Source organism: Oncorhynchus tshawytscha, linkage group LG02 (assembly GCF_018296145.1).
Source record: "Oncorhynchus tshawytscha isolate Ot180627B linkage group LG02, Otsh_v2.0, whole genome shotgun sequence".
In the NCBI taxonomy this organism is placed as follows: Eukaryota; Metazoa; Chordata; class Actinopteri; order Salmoniformes; family Salmonidae; genus Oncorhynchus; species Oncorhynchus tshawytscha.
Window position 1 is genome coordinate 57,607,569 of NC_056430.1, and position 19,286 is coordinate 57,626,854.

The window sequence follows — 19,286 nt, forward strand, 5'->3', positions numbered from 1 at the left end:
ACATCGTGTTCGCATGAGTCTCATCTTTCCATAGAGTGGCCATAATACGTTGTAGGACAAACCGTTCGGATGCAACATAAGTTTTTGTGAGAAGACCAATTTTCGGTAAGTCTCAAGGTCTGACAAACACAGTTCCAGCTCTACCACCTTTCACCGCAGATGCGGTAGGGAAATATCGGCGAATGTGGTGGATTGAAATGCAGTCCATGCAAAAAACAGATACAGTATTTGATTTTGATGTTTGTCTTTTATTATGTTGATTAGATTTCCGCGGGCCCATGGAAATGGTATACTAAGGGTTAAACGGTTTAAGCTATTAAAACAAAACAGACTTCCAACTGTTCAGACTGCCCCAACTTAGATTGCTTGAGAAATATTTTTGATAGCGTTTATACAATATTTAAATGAGCTCCCAATGGATTTCAATAGGGAAAAAAGAACCATAGACTGGAATGATAAAAAAATATTTAAAAATTACACCTACAGTGCATTCAGAAAGTTCTAAAATGGATTCAATTGTTTTCCCCCCTCATCAATCTATACACAGTACCTGACAATGACAGTGAGGAAAAACAAATGAATTTTTTGCAAATTTATAATAAATAAAACAGAAATACCTTATTTACATAAGTATTCAGACCCTTTGCTACGAGACTCAAAATTTAGCTCAGGTACATGCTGTTTCCATTGATCATCCTTGAGATGTTTCTACAACCTGATTGGAGTCCGCCTGTGGTAAATTCAATTGATTGGACATGATTTGGAAAGGCACACACCTGCCTATATAAGGTCCCACAGTTGACAGTGCATGTCAGAGCAAAAACCAAGCAATGAGATTAAATAAATGGTCCATAGAGCTCTGAGATATGATTGTGTCGAGGCACAGATCTGGGGAAGGGTACCAACACATTTCTGCAACATTGATTGTCCCCAAAAACACAGTGGTCATTCTTAAATGGAAGAAGTTTGGAATGACCAACACTCTTCCTAGAGCTGGCCGCCCGGCCAAAATGAACAAGAACCTGATGGTCACTTTGACATAGCTCCAGAGTTGCTCTGTGGAGATGAGAAAAACTTCCAGAAGGACAACCATCTCTGCAGCACTCCACCAATCAGGCCTTTATCGTAGAGTGGCCAGCTGGAAGCCACTCCTCAGAAAAAGGCACATGACAGCCCACCTAGAGTTTGCCAAAAGGCACAAAAGGACTCTCAGACCATGAGAAAGAAAATTCTCTGGTCTGATGAAACCAAGATTGAACTCTTTGGCCTGAATGCCAAGTGTCACGTCTGGAGGAAATCTGGCATCATACCTACGGTGAAGCATGGTGGTGGCAGCATCATGCTGTGAGGATATTTTTCAGCGGCAGGGACTGGGAGACTAGTCAGGTCGAGGGAAAGATGATCAGCGCAAAGTACGGAGAGATCCTTGATGAAAACCGGCTCCAGAGTGCTCAGGATCTCAGACCGGTCGAAGGTTACCCTTCCAACAGGACAATGACTCTAAGCACACAGCCAAGACAACACAGGACTGGCTTTGGGACAAGTCTCTGAATGTCCTTGAGTGGCCCAGCCAGAGCCCAGACTTGAACCCAATCGAACATCTCTGGAGAGACCTGAAAATAGCTGTGCAGTGATGATCCCCATCCAACCTGACAGAGCTTTAGATCTACAGAGAAGAATGCGAGAAAGATGGGAGAAACTCCATAAATACAGGTGTGCCAAGCTTGTAGCGTCATACCTGAGGGCTCCCCAGTGGCGCAGCGGGCTAAGGCACTATAGTCACTGGTTCAAATCCAGGTTGTATAACATCTAGCCATGATTGGGAGTCCCATAGGGGGGCACACAATTGGCTCAGTGTTGTTTGGCTGGGGTAGATTTGTTCTTCCTAGTTAAATAACAAAATATAGAGAAGGCTGTAATTGCTGGCAAAGGTGCTTCAACAAAGTAGAGATTCTGAATACTTATAATACTTTTTCCAACCTACACTGTGAATGTTTAAATGTTGTATTCAATATAGACAGGAAAAATACAATCATTTGTGTGTTATTAGTTTAACCTTTCTGGCGCAGGCGTTCCGCTAGCGACCCACCTCGACAACATCGGTGAAATTGCAGAGCGCCAAATTTAAAAAATACAGAAATAGTCATAATAAACATTCATAAAAAATACAAGTGTTATACATCGGCTTAAAGATGAACTTCTTGTTAATCCAGCCGCTTTGTCAGATTTCAAAAAGGCTTTACGGCAAAAGATAATCGCATGGTATGCTGAGGACAGCGCCCTGCTTACAAAAGCATACAAACATTTTAAAACCAAGTAAAGGAATTATAAAAGTCAGAAATAGCAATAAAATTAATCACTTACTCACTTAATTAAGACCTTCATATGGTTCCAGTCACAAGAGTCCCAGCTACACAATAAATGTTTGTTTTGTTCGATAAAGTCCCTCTTTATATAACAAAAACTCAGTTTTGTTGGCGCGTTTTGTTCAGTAATCCACTGGCTCCAAGGCAGTCAAAACATGCAGACGAATATATCCTAATAGTACCGGTAAAGATCATAGAAACATGTCAAACAATGTTTATAATTCATCCTCAGGTTGTCAATTGTCTAAATTATCGATAATATTTCACCCGGACAATAGCGTATTCAATAGAAAGGAAAAACAACGAAGGGCACGCAATCGGTCACGAGCGCAAACCAGCTATTCTTCCTCAGTCCACTGACAAAAAGGTCTCATTCTTCAGAAAACAAGCCTGAAACAATGTCTAAAGACTGTTGACATCTAGTGGAAGCCATAGGAACTGCAATCTGGGTCCTAACCCATTAGATACTGTATAGGACTTCAATTGAAAATACCCACATAAAAAGAATCCCACTTCCTGGATTTTCGTCAGGTTTTCGCCTGCCATAGCAGTTCTGTTATACTCACATATAAACTTTAGAGTGTTTTCTATCCAAATCTACCAATTATATGCATATCCTAGCTTCTGGGCCTGAGTAACTGGGCACGCTTCTCATCCAGACATCGAAATACTGCCATCAAGCCATAAGAAATTATTAACAACCGTACCACAGGTGCATGTTCATTAATTGTTTATGGTTCATTGAACAAGCATGGGAAGTTAATTCGTAAAAATCCAAATATGTTTGAAAGACAGAGTCCTGAAACAGTGACATTTATTTTTTTGCTGAGTTCATAAATGTTTTCTAATCTGTGAAAATGGACACATTTTTACACATCAACTCCTTTCTCTTTCTCCCTAGCAGTTATCCATTCCAGACTGTTTGTTGGAGTTGTCAATGACTGGCAAGGACCTTCTCTGCCCTTGCAATTCTGATCTAGGCCTATTTCCTCACTGAATAATCACAACATATCACTTCAGTCTACACACTGTAGCAATTAACAGTGATTTACCCCAACAAGCAACACTCAAGATAACTTCACTAATATGGTGTAACGGGTGTTGTCGTCTGAAGAGGAGATATCGGATATCATGACTTTTTATTTAAACTGAACACTATAACAAAATAACAAAGAGAATAAACAAACCCGAAAAACAGTCCTGTCAGGTGCAGAAGACACTAAACAGAAAATAACTACCCACAAAACATAGGTGGGAAAAAGCTACCTAAGTATGGTTCCCAATCAGAGACAACGATAGTCAGCTGTCCCTGATTGAGAACCATACCAGGCCAAAACAAAGAAATACAAAACATAGAAAAAGGAACATAGAATGCCCACCCAAATCACACCCTGACCAAACCAAAATAGAGACATAAAATGCTCTCTAAGGTCAGGGCGTGACATATGGTGCCTTCAGAGAGTGTTCATACCCCTTGGCCTATTCCACATTTTGTTGTGTTACAGCCTGAATTCAAAATTAATTTAAAAAAGAAAAATTCTCCCACCCATCTACACACAAAAAACGATAATTACAAAGTGAAAATGTGTTTTTAGAAAATGTTGCTAATTTATTGAAAATTAAATACAGAAATATCTAATTTAAATACGTATTTACACCCCTGAGTCAATACATGTTAGAATCTGCTTTGGCAGTCCCTAGAGCTTTGCACACCAAGATTGTTCAATATTCGCACATTATTCTAAAAAGAACATTTCAAACTCTGTAAAGTTGGTTGTTGCACATTTTCAAGTCTTGCCATAGATTTTCAAGACAATTTAACTCAAAACTGTAACTACGTCACTCAGGAACATACAATGTTGTCTTGGTAAGCAACTCCAGTGTATATTTGGCCTTGTGTTTTAGGTTATTGTCCTGCTTTTTTATTTAAAAAAACTCTAGTCATACCCATAACATGATGCAGCCACCACCAAGCTCGAAAATAGGAAGAGTGGTACTCAGGGATGTGTTGTGTTGGATTTGGCTCAAACATAATGCTTTGTATTCAGGACATAAAGCTAATGTATTTGCCATATTTTTTGCAGACTTACTTTGGTGCCTTATTGCAAACAGGATGCATGTTTTTAGAATAATTTTACACGACCCTAAGCACAGAGCTAAGACAATGCAGGAGTGGCTTCGACACATGTCTGTGAATGTCCACAAATGGCCCAGCCAGAGCCCGGACTTGAACATCTCTGGAGAGACCTGAAAATAGCTGTGCAGCGACGCTCCCCATTCAACCTGACAGAGCTTGAGAGGATCTGCAGAAAAGAATGGGAGAAACTCCCCAAATACAGGTGTTCCAAGCTTGTAGCGTCATACCCAAGAAGACTCAAGGCTGTATTCGCTGCCAAAGGTGCTTCAACAAAGTACTGAGTAAAGGGTCTGAAAACTTATGTAAATGTCATATTTCAGTTTTAATTTAAAAAAGTCAATTGCAAAAATAAAATAAAAACTGGTTTTGCTTTGTCATTAAGGTATTGTGTGTAGTTTGATGAGAAAAAAAACTATTGAATCCATTTTAGAACAAGGCTGTAAAGTAACTAAATGTGAAAAAGTCAAGGGGTCTGAATACTTTCCGAATGCACTGTATAGAGCGTTTTGGATTGTTATGGTATAGAAATGTATTGCATCCACTGGAAAACACTTTCAATATTGCCCATTAATACCTAATATTGCTTACATTTTATTCTAAGGGAATTATGGGACATGTCAAAACTATTTCTTTAATTTCAGCATAGCAAATTGATTCTTATTAACATGACAAAATACAATCCTAACAATGTCTCAATCCCGGATACAAGGGGGATAATAGGAAGAGGGCCCAGACTGCATTCCAATGGTTGGATGATCGTCTTTCTGTCCACGTAGTAACAACTCCAAACCTGGCATAGAGAGGAGTATTGAAGGGACTGTGCCAGAGACAGTATCTAACCCAAGAGGTGTATAAATCCTTTGTGTTTAGCCTGAAGGTTTAAGTTCAGGACACAGAGACATAAACATACTCACGGTGGGATGAAAACCTCAGTGCTTGGCCTCCACTTTTTTTTTTTTTTTTGAGTCCAACTGTCCTCTGAATGTATTCTATTCTCAGGATGTTTGAAAAATCCCAAAGGAAATCTGTCTCAGTTTGTGGTTTTACCTCGTACTACTCTGGCATGCAGAAGCAGGGGAACATTGTCTTTGTGTGAATGTGGCACTGTGCTCATGCTAGCCATTGCCATGCAACGGTAATAATAACTTTGAGGTGGTAAATGTGTATAGTACTGCTATTGAGACGAGATGACATTCAAAAACCACATAAAAATCTCAGACAATTTGTTACGAACTAACTACCTTCCATAACTTTGGGTCGGTACTTGGAGACTTGTTTGTCCATGTAACTCTGAATATCTCTCCATTTCAAATATTACTCAGCAAAAAACCTGATTTTCAAAATGTCCGGACACTTATGAGCTGTGGAACACTGCAATATTCGACAGGTTGTAAGACCGACCTACAGCCTACTGGATCCAAGTGACAATGTTTTCAAAACACTAATTATCTTATACAAGGTTACAATTTTACAGATTTACAGTGCTATCCAGTTGAACATAAGCCTCATATTTCCTTGTCACAAGGCCTGTTCCCTAACCCCATATGTATAACATTTGGTTACAGAGAGTATCCTGTGCTTTGTGGTGAGCCCTTAATTGACAAAGTGAAGCAAAACCAGTTTTAAACAAATGCACCAGTGCCCCCTTTAGGCTATGTCTTGTCTCATTGTGTAACAAATTGAGAACATGCAATCCATTCCATGAATGGGAAAGGGGGATACCTAGTCAGTTGTACAACTGAATGCCTTCAACTGAAATGTGTCTTCTGCATTTCACCCAACCACTCTGAATCAGAGAGGTGTGGGGGGTTGCCTTAATGGTTGCCACCATTTTGTATACTTCTGTCCCTTCTTTGGAAACCTTTAACTAACCTCGAGACGAGCTTCAATGCCATTACAACTCTCCTTCCGTGGCCTCCAACTGCTCTTAAATGAAACTAAATGCATGCTCTTCAAACCGATTGCTGCCCGCACCTGCCCGCCCATCTAGTATCACTACTCTGGACGATTCTGACTTAGAATATGTGGACAACTACAAATAACTAGGTGTCTGGTTAGACTGTAAACTCTCCTTCCAGACTCACATTAAGCATCTCCAATCCAAAATTAAATCTAGAATCTGTTTCCTATTTCGCAACAAAGCTTCCTTCACTCATGCTGCCAAACGTAACCCGTAAAACTGATCCTCGACTTCGGCGATGTCATTTACAAAATAGCCTCCAACACTCTACTCAGCAAATTGGATGCAGTCTATCACAGTGCCATCCGTTTTGTCACCAAAGACCCATATACCACCCACCACTGCGACCTGTGTGCTCTCGTTGGCTGGCCCTCGCTTCATAATTGCCACCAAACCCACTGGCTCCAGGTCATCTATAAGTCTTTGCTAGGTAAAGCCCCGGCTTACTGGTCACCATAGCAGCATCCACCTGTAGCACACACTCCAGCAGGTATATTTCACTGGTCACCTTCAAAGCCAACTCCTCATTTGGCCGCCTTTCCTTCCAGTTCTCTGCTGCCAATGACTGGTACGAATTGCAAAAATCACTGAAACTGGAGACTCATAACTCCCTCACTAACATTAAGCATCAGCTGTCAGAGCAGCTTACCGATCACCTGTACATAGCCCATTTGTAAATAGTCCACCCAACTATCTCATCCCCATATTGTTGTTTATTTTTTAGCTCCTTTGCACCCTATTATCTCAACTTGCACATTCATATTCTGCACATCTATCACTCCAGTGTTTAATTGCTAAATTGTAATTATTTCGCCACTATGGCCTATTTATTTCCTTACCTCCCTAATCTTACTTTATTTGCACACACTGTATATAGATTTTTCTATTGTGGTATTGACTGTATGTTTGTTTATTCCATGTGTAACTCTGTTGTTTGTGTCACACTGCTTTGTTTTATCTTGGCCAGGTCGCAGTTGTAAATGAGACAGGCCTACCTGGTGAAATAAAGGTGAAATAAAAAATAACAATCATTTAAAAAATCAACATTCACTTCTTCAGCGCCCAGGGAACAGTGTGTAAACTGCCTTGCTTAGGGGTTGAACAACAGATGACCTTGTCCGCTCAGGGATTCAATCCAGCAACCTTCTGGTTACTGGCCCAACGTTCTAACCACTAGGCTACCTGCATGGAGAAGGGCTAAAGGTTCAAGGTGGACAAAATGTCATGCCGATCATTGGTACTGTCACGACTTCCGCCGAAGTTGGTCCCTCTCCTTGTTCGGGCGGCGTTCAGAAGTCGACGTCACCGGCTTTCTAGTCACCACCGATCCATGTTTCATTTTCGCATTGTTTTGTCTTCATTATACACACCTGGTTTCCATTCCATAATCAATGTTCCTTATTTAACCCTCTGGCTTCCCTTTCTGTTTTGTGAGTGATTGTCATTGTCATGTGGGTTTGTTCTTTGTGCTTGCCGTGCGGTAAGCAGAGAAAACAGTCTATGACTAGGTTGGCTGGAGTCTTCAACCATTTTTAGGGCCTTCCTCTGACACCGCCTGGTGTAGAGGTCCTGGATGGCAGGAAGCTTGGCCCCGGTCATGTCCTGGGCCGTACACACTACCCTCTGTAGGGCCTTGTGGTTGGAGGCCGAGCCATTGCCATACCAGGCAGTGATGCAACCCGTCAGGATGCTCTCGATGGTGTAGCTGTAAAACATTCTGAGGATTTGAGGACCCATGCCAAATCTTTTCAGTCTCCCGAGGGGGAATAGGTTTTGTTGTGCCCACTTCATTGGACCATGTTAGTTTGTTGATGATGTGAATGCCAAGGAACTTGAAGCTCTCAACCTGCTCCACTACAGCCCCGTCGATGAGAATGGGGTGTGCTCGGTCCTCATTTTCCTGTAGTCCACAATCATCTCCTTTGTCTTGGTCACATTGAGGGACAGGTTGTTGCACCACACGGTCAGGTCTCTGACCTCCTCCTTATAGGCTGTCTCATCATTGTCAGTGACCAGGCCTACCAATGTTGTGTCATCGGCTTGAATCTGCTTGAAACATGTTGGTAATACAGACTCAGACAGGGAGAGGCTGGACATGTCAGTGAAGACACTTGCCAGTTGTTCAGCGCATGCTCAGAGTACACGTCCTGGTAATCCTTCTGGCTCTGCGGCCTTGAGAATGTTGACCTGTTTAAAGGTCTAACTCACATCGGCTGCTGAGAGCGTGATCACACAGTCATCTGGAGGGGACTTTTTACGAAGTATTCTCATTTGTGTTTATTATGGATCCCCATTACTCTTCCTGGGGTCCAGCAAAATTAAGGCAGCTTATACAATTTGAAAAACCTTACATTCACAGATGTCACAACACATTATGTGCCCTCCACCACTACCACATATCTACAGTACTAAATCCATGTATACGTGTGTGTATAGTGCATATGTTATCGTGTGTGTGTGTGTTTGTGTGTGTGTGCATGTGTCTGTGCCTATGTTTGTGTTGCTTCATAGTCCCCGCTCTTCTATACGTTTTTTTTATTTTTATATATTTTTTAAATCTTATTTTACTGTTTGCATCAGTTACTTGATGTGGAATAGTTCCATGTAAACATGGCTCTGTGCACCTCCCATAGTCTGTTCTGGACTTGGGGACTGTGTAGAGACCTCTTGTGGCATGTCTTGTGGGGTATGCATGGGTGTCCGAGCTGTGTGCCAGTAGTTTAGACAGACAGCTCAACATGTCAGACAGCTCAACAGACATTCAACATGCCAACAACCTCTCATAAATACAGGTAGTGATGAAGTCAATCTCTCCTCCACTTTGAGCCAGGAGAGATTGACATGCATATCATTAATAATAGCTTTCTGTGTACATCCAAGGGCCAGCCGTGCTGCCTTGTTCTGAACCATTTGTAATTTTCCTAACTCCTTTTTTGTGGAACCTGACCACACGACTGAACAGTAGTCAAGGTGCGACAAAACTAGGGCATTTAAGTCCTGCCTAGTGTTGTTAAGAAGGCAGAGCATCACTTTATTATAGACAGACTTCTCCCCATTTTAGCTACTACTATATCAGTATGTTTTGACCATGACAGTTTACAATCCAGGGTTACTCCAAGCATTGCCTGGTAATGATAGGATTTCTATGGATTATTGAACATTTAAATAATCTCCATATTTGGTTCCTAAAACTATACCTGACCTTCAGGAGGAACAGGGTAACCTTTTCGCTAAGTTCTCTCTATTACCTTGAAAATGTTTTGTTTCTTTATACAGAACATCTCCATTTCGCTCCCTGGAAAATTCTAGCTGCAGTAATTTTGCCCGGATTTATTTGGTTATCCTGAGTGAACACATATTAGAGCTTTCAGGTCCTTCTGGCAAGACTCCAACGGCTAACCTGGTCGCAGCCAACTCCCCGCCACGCCACCTTTATAGATAATGAGTTTGGCTTGTTTAAACTCCTCTAACTGTGCAGCCAGGCTTTGTGCCTGACGACGCAAGAATGGGACTTCTGTATCCGGGACACGCTTTCCCACCTGAGCTGTAGGTTTACGTGCCTGTGGCTTTTGAGTGGTCAAGCTCCATTCATTTTTACATTTGGGATGGAAATGTTGACCTTTCCCCCCACTGACTAATGCTTCCCAGGAAAGGGAATGAGTTTGAAACTGTTTGACTGCAGCCTATTGATTTCTACATGTACCTTTTGACTTTGTAAAACAGTATGTTTTAAATTGGGGGTTAGTAAAATATACTGCTAAATAAGAAATAAGGTGTGTTATAGTATATGAGGGTGCATTGAAAGAGAAACTGCTATTTTGCATCTCTAAAATAGCAATGAAAACAATAAATTAGACCCCTATTGCTATTTAAGCCCTGTTCCAGAATAATGCACACTTGAATCCATGCACAATGTTTACAAGATGAAAAATGCTTTAAATGGTTTATCAAATCAAATATGCTTTCTTGATGCATGGAGAAAATAGTAACCCACCCCCAGAAATCCAGAAATCCAGTTGGGATTATATACAGTGTCTAGAAAAAGCATTGTGAACCCTTTGGAATTACCTGTATGAAATGTCACAACAATAGACAAACACAGTCTGCTTAAACTAATAACACACAAACAATTATATGTTTTCGTGTCTTTATTGAACATACCGTGTAGACATTCACAGTGCAGGGTGGAAAAAGTATCACCCAACTTCTGTTGAGCTTCAAAAAAAACCCGGGAATTCATTTTTCCGTCGATGACAGCAAAGCAGCCCCAAACCATGATGCTAAGGAGACCAAAACTAAGGAGATGATTGTGGACTACAGGAAAAGGAGGACCGAGCACGCCCCCATTCTCATCAACGGGGCTGTAGTGGAGCAGGTTGAGAGCTTCAAGTTCCTTGGCGTCAACATCACCAACAAACTACAATGGTCCAAACACACCAAGACAGTCGTGAAGAGGGCACGACAAAGCCTATTCCCCCTCAGGAAACTAAAAAGATTTGGCATGGGTCCTCAGATCCTCAAAATGTTCTACAGCTACAACATCGAGAGCATGGTTGCATCACTGCCTGGTACTGCAATTGCTCGGCCTCCGACCACAAGGCACTACAGAGGGTAGTGCTTACGGCCCAGTACATCACTGGGGCCAAGCTGCCTGCCATCCAGGACCTCTACACCAGGCGGTGCCAGAGGAAGGCCCTAAAAATTGTCAAAGACGCCAACCACCCCAGTCATAGACTGTTCTCTCTACTACCGCATGGCAAGCGGTACCGGAGTACCAAGTCTAGGACAAAAGCGCTTCTCAACAGTTTTTACCCCCAAGCCATAAGACTCCTGAACAGGTAATCAAATGGCTACCCGGACTATTTGCATTGTGTGCCCCCCCCCCAACCCAACCCCTCTTTTACGCTGCTGCTACTCTCTGTATATCATATATGCATAGTCACTGTAACTACACATTCATATACTACCTCAATTGGCCCGACCAACCAGTGCTCCTGCACATTGGCTAACCGGGCTATCTGCATTGTGTCCCGCCACCCACCAACCCCTCTTTTACGCTACTGCTACTTTCTGTTTATCATATGTGCCAGTCACTTTAACCATATCTACATGTACATACTACCTCAATCAGCCTGACTAACCAATAGCCTCGCTACTGTATACAGCCTCGCTACTGTATATAGCCCCGCTACTGTATATAGCCCCGCTACTGTACATAGCCCCACTACTGTATATAGCCTCACTACTGTATATAGCCTCGCTACTCTATATAGCCTCGCTACTGTTATTTTAATTGCTTTACTTGTTCACCTAATACCTTTTTTGCACTGTTGGTTAGAGCCTGGAAGGTAAGCATTTCAATGTAAGGTCTACACCGGTTATATTCGGCACATGTGACAAATACACTTTGATTTGAATTGATTCTCCCTCCACCAAACTTCACAGTTGGGATGAGGTTTTGATGTGGTGTCCGTGGTGTCCTCCCATGAACACCATTCTTGTTTAGTGTTTCACGTATCATAGGCTCATCAGAGATGTTAGCTTTTTCCAGAGATCTGTAAGTTTTTAGCTGAAACTCTAGGATTCTTCTTAACCTCGTTGAGCATTCTGCGCTGTGCTCTTGCAGTCATCTTTGCAGAACGACCAATCCTAGGGAGAGTAGCAACAGTGCCTTCTCCCTTTACAGACAATTTGTCTTACCGTGGACTGATGAACATCAAGGCTTTTAGAGAAACTTTTGTAACCCTTTCCCGCTTTATGCAAGTCAACAATTCTTAATCTTAGGTCTTCTGAGATCTCTTTTGTTCAAGGCATGGTTCACATCAGGCAATGCTTCTAGTGAATAGTAAACTCAATTTTTCAGGCAGCTGTAACCAACATCAACAAGGCAGCTCTAACCAACATCTCTAATCTCGTCTCATTGATTGGACTCCAGGTTAGCTGACTCCTGACTCCAATTAGCTTTTGGAGAAGTGATTAGCCTAGGGGTTCACATACTTTTTCCAACTTACACTGAATGTTTACATGATGTATTCAATATAGACAAGACAAATATAATAATTTGTGTGTTATTAGTTTAGGCACACTGTGTTTGTCTATCGTTGTGACTAAGAAGAAGATCAGATCAAATTTCATGACTAATTTATGTCTAAATCCAGGTAATTCCAAAGGGTTCACATACTTTTTCTTGCCACTGTATAGTTCAGTAAATGCATGGGACCAGCGAACTCACCTCTACTGTTTAGCGTGTTGAGTTACCTCAGAGGAGGAAGGGAAGGACCATCCTACTCAGTGAAATTCCTTTTAAAAAAGTGAGAGAAAAAAGTTATCCTGTTTTAGGTAAGACTATACTAAATACATTCACGTCACCAAATAACTGATTAAAACACACTGTTTTGCAATGGTCTACAGTAGCTCAACAGCACCCTCTAGGGTAGCATAGTGGTGTAGCTGGAGGACAGCTATTTTCAGTCCTCTGGATACATTGACTTCAATACAAAACCTTGAAGGCTGATGGTTCTCACCCTCTTCCAAAGACTTACAAAGTAATTGTGACATCTTCCAGACCATGTCCTCCAACCTAGCAGAACTCGCAGTATGAACTGACAAGTTGTCAGAGAATGATTCTAGCACTGAAAGAATAATCCACAACTAGCAAGCTAGCACTGCACTAAATAAACACAATTGTTTAACAGTTAACAAATTAATGTCTTAAAAAATGAAGGTGAAGCAGCAGAGAGAGAGCGAGAGCTAGGTATATTTTGTTTAGTTTTTTTCTTCTTAGTTCACCTTTCACTTATGTAGCTAATGCAGCTAATTTAGCCTACTCAACAATCCGACTCAGAGAGGAATGCTATTTATGTTAGCTAGCGGGCAAAGGCTATCCAACACAGCAACTCTTCCAAGTCAAGTTAAGCTTTCGGTTTTATTAATTAATGGCCACCGGGGCCCACCGGTGTAACTGCTAAACTGCTTGCTGTACACATGGATTGGATTGTGGGTTTACTAACGCGTCAGTTCTAGTTTGTTGACAATAACATTAAAATGGGGACAACGATGTAGGCTGTGTAGCGGTTTGGCTTGGAGGTTTTTGCACCTGGTCACAGACAGCTGTTGTGTTGTGTACTGAAATCCACAAGCGAAGGGAAAAGGTGAGAGGTGGAGAGCGCCTAGATGCAAGAAGGATTTATACAACAAGCAAGTGATGATGCCATATGTGGCTGCTATTAAAATTAACTGTGTGTGCAGGTGATCAGGGCTGTATTCATTCCACTGATTTTGTAGCAAAATGTTTCTTAAACGGAAGCAAAACGGAAGAAAATTAATTTGTCCAATAGATACTTTCATTTCCAATTGTTTGGATTAATGATTACTCACCAAATCAGCTAGATGCAGGCAAGAGTGTACAAGGCGGGATTGAATTGTCTGTCTGTCACCTTGATTTCTCCAATTTGTCTCTTGACCTGTGCACCTACATTATACACTTTAATTTGTAGGCTTGGTTGTAGCAACCTCATGATGGGTATATGGCAATTTTGAGTATCATGTACTAGCCTAAACCTATTGATTGAACTGGGTGAATGGAATATGAATGGCAGTCATCCAATATGCTGTAATAGAAATAAGGCCATTCTCATTTGTAAAAAAAAATACTGTCCTCCATAATCCTAAAGGCACCAACCACTATTGACGCTAAACGTTGATGTTAAGTAAACAGGGGTATTGTAGATATACACTGAGTATACAAAACATTAGGAACACCTCTTTCCATGACCGACTGACCAGGTGAATCCAGGAAAAATCTATGATCCCTTTAAGATGTCACTTGTTAAATCCACTTCAATCCACTTAAAGAAGGGTTTTTAAGTCTTGAGATAATTGAAACATGGCGTGTGTATCTGTGCCATTCAGAGGGTGAATGTGCAAGACAAAAGATTTTAGTGCTTTGAACGGTTTGAGTAGGTTTTTCATGCTCAACAGTTTCCTGTTTGTATCAAGAACGGTCCACCACACAAAGGACATCCAGACAACTGCACACAACTGTAGGAAGCACTGGCGTCAACATGGGCCTCCCTGTGGATCGAGTCCCAACGAATTAAGGTAAAAAGAGGTGCAACTCAAAATTAGAAAGCTGTTCCTATTGTTTTGTGCACCATTGTACACTAGGGATGTGTAGATCACTTTATTAATTGGTTTAATAAATCAGCTAATGCTTTAGTTTAAGACTCATTTTTATAAAAGATTCATCTATTTGAAAGGCCACAACCACAAAAAAAAACATTTTTAGGCTAAAACACAGCGGTACTAGCAGCCCTAAACTGGCAGCCCTAAAACAGATATTTGCAAGTTGTTGATCTCTAGCTAGTTGTATAACTATGAGCATCCTACTGATCTTTTGTGAGATAGCTAAAATCTTTGGGCTATACACTACTTTCTGACCTTGCCATTTTGCACGTAGACCCTGTAGCAGTCCTCTGTTGGGTATGACATGTCCCCAAAGGTCATACTGGCCTTCATAGCCCTCTCTCCCAGTAGGTCTGTCCACTGGTTCCCCCATCACCCCTTCTAACTGCACATGGCCCTCATATTACTTCACGTGAGGACATCAAGGTTTATTTTTGTGAGGATACATTTCCTCGCGTTCTCTGCCAGAGACATCATTATGCTGGAAATATACAGGAATTAACAGTTAGATTTAAGATCAAATAAACCCAAGTGCTGGTCATTGGCACGGTCAAATAGAGTGGAGATTGTGTGCCTAGCTCCACAAATGAAACGCATGAGGGGAAACTCAATCACTAATAATTACTCCCACACCTTTCTAATGCAGGTGATTTGCACCCCTTCATTTATCTTCTGCCCTCCAATCTCTAGGCAACATTCCTTTCATGGTAATTTTACCCTGTGTGCCTCTAAACAGATGCTTGAATGTTCTTGTTTTTGTTTTTTTTACTGTGGGGACCAGGTCAATTGTGTATTGTAGTTTCCTACATAATTCTGAATAGTAAATAAGAATTACATTAAAAAAACATTCAAATCAATGTTGATCTTGAAAAAAATCAAGTAATCCTATTTTGTTTCATGAATGCTGAAAATCTCAAGTGTTATCTATGCAAGCACTGATACATGTGCAATGTAAAAAGGGGAAACATCTAAAACAAACCCATTATTACCTCCTCCAAAATCCCTGACCTGTGGTGGCAGGTAGCCTAGAGGTTTGAAGCAGGCCAGCAGTCAGTCACTGGTTCAAATTCCAATGGGGACATTTGGTGGGGAGTGAGCTGGGAACCGGAGGGTTGTATCAGTATCCTAGATGCCATCTCCTGCCGTTGTGCCCTTGAGCAATGCACGTAACAAACATTGGCACAGACACATTCACACACACACACACACATGCACACGCACACACACGCACTATACATGGATTTAGTACTGTAGATATGTGGTAGTGGCCTGAGGGCACACAGTGTGTTGTGAAATCTGTGAATGTATTGTAATGTTTTAAAATTGTATAAACTGCCTTCATTTTGCTGGACACCAGGAAGAGTAGCTGCTGCTTTGGCAGACGCTAATGGGGATCCATAATAAACACAAATACGTAACCCCTTAATCTGCTCCAGGGGCGTTGCACTTTGTCCGACTCTGGGTTCAAATAAAAGCAAAGACAAATTTCAGTCTTCTTCCGTTTTGAATCGCACACCAGTTAATTTCTTGAGTGGACTGGAATTGAGGTAGACTTGGCCACAGCACTACTTGGCACATGCAATCCACACATATGCGTTGATTGAACATTTACTGATAGTACATCTTAAATGTGAATCAATGGATAACTCTACTGTCAAGATTACTGAAATAATTTTGTGAGTGGACTTTGAAACTGTATTAGGGAATGATTAATTCAGGTGCATAGTGCCACCTTCTGGATTGTAGAATAATTTACTCCCCCATAACAATACTCCCCTCTCAATACTAAAACATATGGACATTTGGTTTTGTGTCTTGTGTGATATTATGCTTTCTTTGACAAATCAATCTCCAGCAATCTAGTTTATCAAGTATTAGAGTGTGTTCAGATGCTTAATTTAATATTTTATTTTAGCCAACCATCCACTGTCTGGTACATACTTAGAAAGGACATGGTAAAGTGGTGCCAACCAGCTGAAACAGGACTGTAAAAGTCATTTGAGATCTGTTTTATAAGGAAATATAGAATGCTACTTTTGAATATTATGTTCTGCACATACAGAAACACACAGACCTACAGCTAGAATTATTGTCATGTTCAATCCTGCTTGAATTGGTGTTTTTTTTATGACATGTCAGGACATTACTGACAGATGGTTTGGTGGTTTGGTCTTAAGCTCTGATCGAAAGAGAAGAGTCACTGATCGTGTGTTCTTTACCAGCCATTGTGTAACCTTCACGCAGACGTGCACCATCGGCAGCACAGGGGACAGAATCAGCAAGTTTCATTCAAAATTTGGACTTCCAGCAACTTGCAACATCTATGACTCTTCATGGTCTGCATCCTGTTCCCCACATAGTGCCCCATGTTTGACCAGGGCCCATAGGGCAAAAGTAGTGTCCTTTGACATAGAGAATAGAATGCCATTTGGAACTCAGCCATAGTCAAATCTGAGTCAAACCTGATAGCATGAAATGTATTCAAACCTGACAACATAAAATAGCCTACATACAGATCACACTGTTCACATTAACCATAGACAGGTTAGTGAATTCTGACAAGAAAAATAACATTGACTGAAGTCAGCTGCCGATTATTGAGATAGAGCATTTGATTTTGTAATCCATCATGTTACTCTCATATACCCATAGTTCCTATTCAGACATCGATTCTACTGGCTAAGAAATTAGTTACTGTATGTTGTCTTGTTGTATCTAGCAGACATCACTTTCAATATGGTCTAAATTAGTATACAGGCCTATGGGTTGCTGGGGTTTGGAATACTTGAATACAGGTACTTCATTAATAAATCCTCTTGAGCTGCCAGCATTTTTGCACTGTATTCATCAATATAGCAAGAAGACAATATTTATATTCACCTGCAATTGTTTATTTATGTCAACAACAAAAACACATGTTTCAGCCCATATGTATATACTATTATAGTTATATAATGAATTAGCCTTTTCTTACTTTATAATATGTCCATATCAGTGGAGGCCCCTCAGAGGAAGAAGGGGAGTACCATCCTACCCAGTGAATTTCATAAAATAAAAGTGATCAACTATCCTCATACTGTATATTCAAGTCACCAAATAACTGATGAAACACTTTCGGCTATGAAAGTACAGTAGCCCCAACAGCACTCTCTGGGGTAGCACCATGGGTACATTGACTTCAATACAAAACCTAGGAGGCTCATGGTTCTCACCCCCTTCCATAGACTTACACAAGACTTCCTCCAGAAGTCCTCCAACCTATCAGAGCTCTTGCAGCATGAACTGACATGTAGTCCACCCAATCAAAGGATCAGAGAATTAATCTAGTACTGAAGGCCTAAAGCTACAACTAGCTAGCACTTCAGTGCATTTGATTTTGATTACGGAATTGTTATGAATTTTATGTATAATGACTAAATGATGTATACATTTAAAGTAATGATAGGACTATATCTAACAGAGTTCTACCCTGTCTCTGTATAATGATGAAGAATGTCTGTCCATAAGAAAAGAGGGACTGTTAGCAGGCAAGGAACTGTGGCAGACATCTTGTGACCACTGTGAAACTGATAACAGGGAAGGAAGTCAATGTACATGGAATGATTGGCAGAGCTCTCGTAAATAAACGTTGCTGACTATTGTAGACTGGCCTCTGTCTGTTTCATTTCAACAATAATCTTACAAATTCTTGGTAACCGACCGAGTAGTTCAATTGAAGTTCAGTTTATGAACATTGAGAACATAATTCTCTTAACAGGAATGAATCGTGAATAATGATAAGTGAGAAAGTTACAGACGCACAAATAACATACCCCCCAAGACATGCTAACCTCTCACCATTACAATAACAGGGGAGGTTAGCATTTTTGGGGTGGTATGATATTTGTGCGTCTGTGTCTGTAACTTTCTCACTCATCGGTATTCACTTTAACTTCGTAGTCATTGTGTCATTTCAAATCCAAAGTGCTGGAGTACAGAGCCAAAACAGCAAAACATTTCACTCTCCCAATAGTTACAGAGGTCACTGTATATGGCAATATATGTGTATTATGGGCATATATGGTGAAAACCTATATGCATCTACTCATACACTGAGTGTACAAAACATTAAGAACACCTTCCTACTATCGAGGAGCACCCCTGCTTTGCACTCAGAACAGCCTCAATTCGTCAGGGCATGGACTCTACAAGGCGTCGAAAGCGTTCAACAGAGATGCTGGCCCATGTTGACTCTAATGCTTCCTACAGTTGTGTCAAGTTGGCTGGATGTCCTTTGGGTGGTGGACCATACTTGATACACACGGGATACTGTTGAGCGTGAACAACCCAGCAGCGATGCAGTTCTTGACACACTCAAACTGGTGTGCCTGGCACCTACTACCATACCCCTTCAAAGGCACTTAAATCTCACCCTCTGAATAGCACACACACACACAACCCATGTCTCAATTATATTGAGGCTTAATAAAAAAACCTTCTCTAACCTGTCTCCTCCCCTTCATCTACACTGACTGAAGTGGATTGGACACGTTACATCAATCAGGTGAATCCAGGTGAAAGCAAAATTCCCTTGTCAGTCTATGTCATGGAAAGAGCAGGTGTTCACAACCACTGACCACAACCACACAACTACTGACCA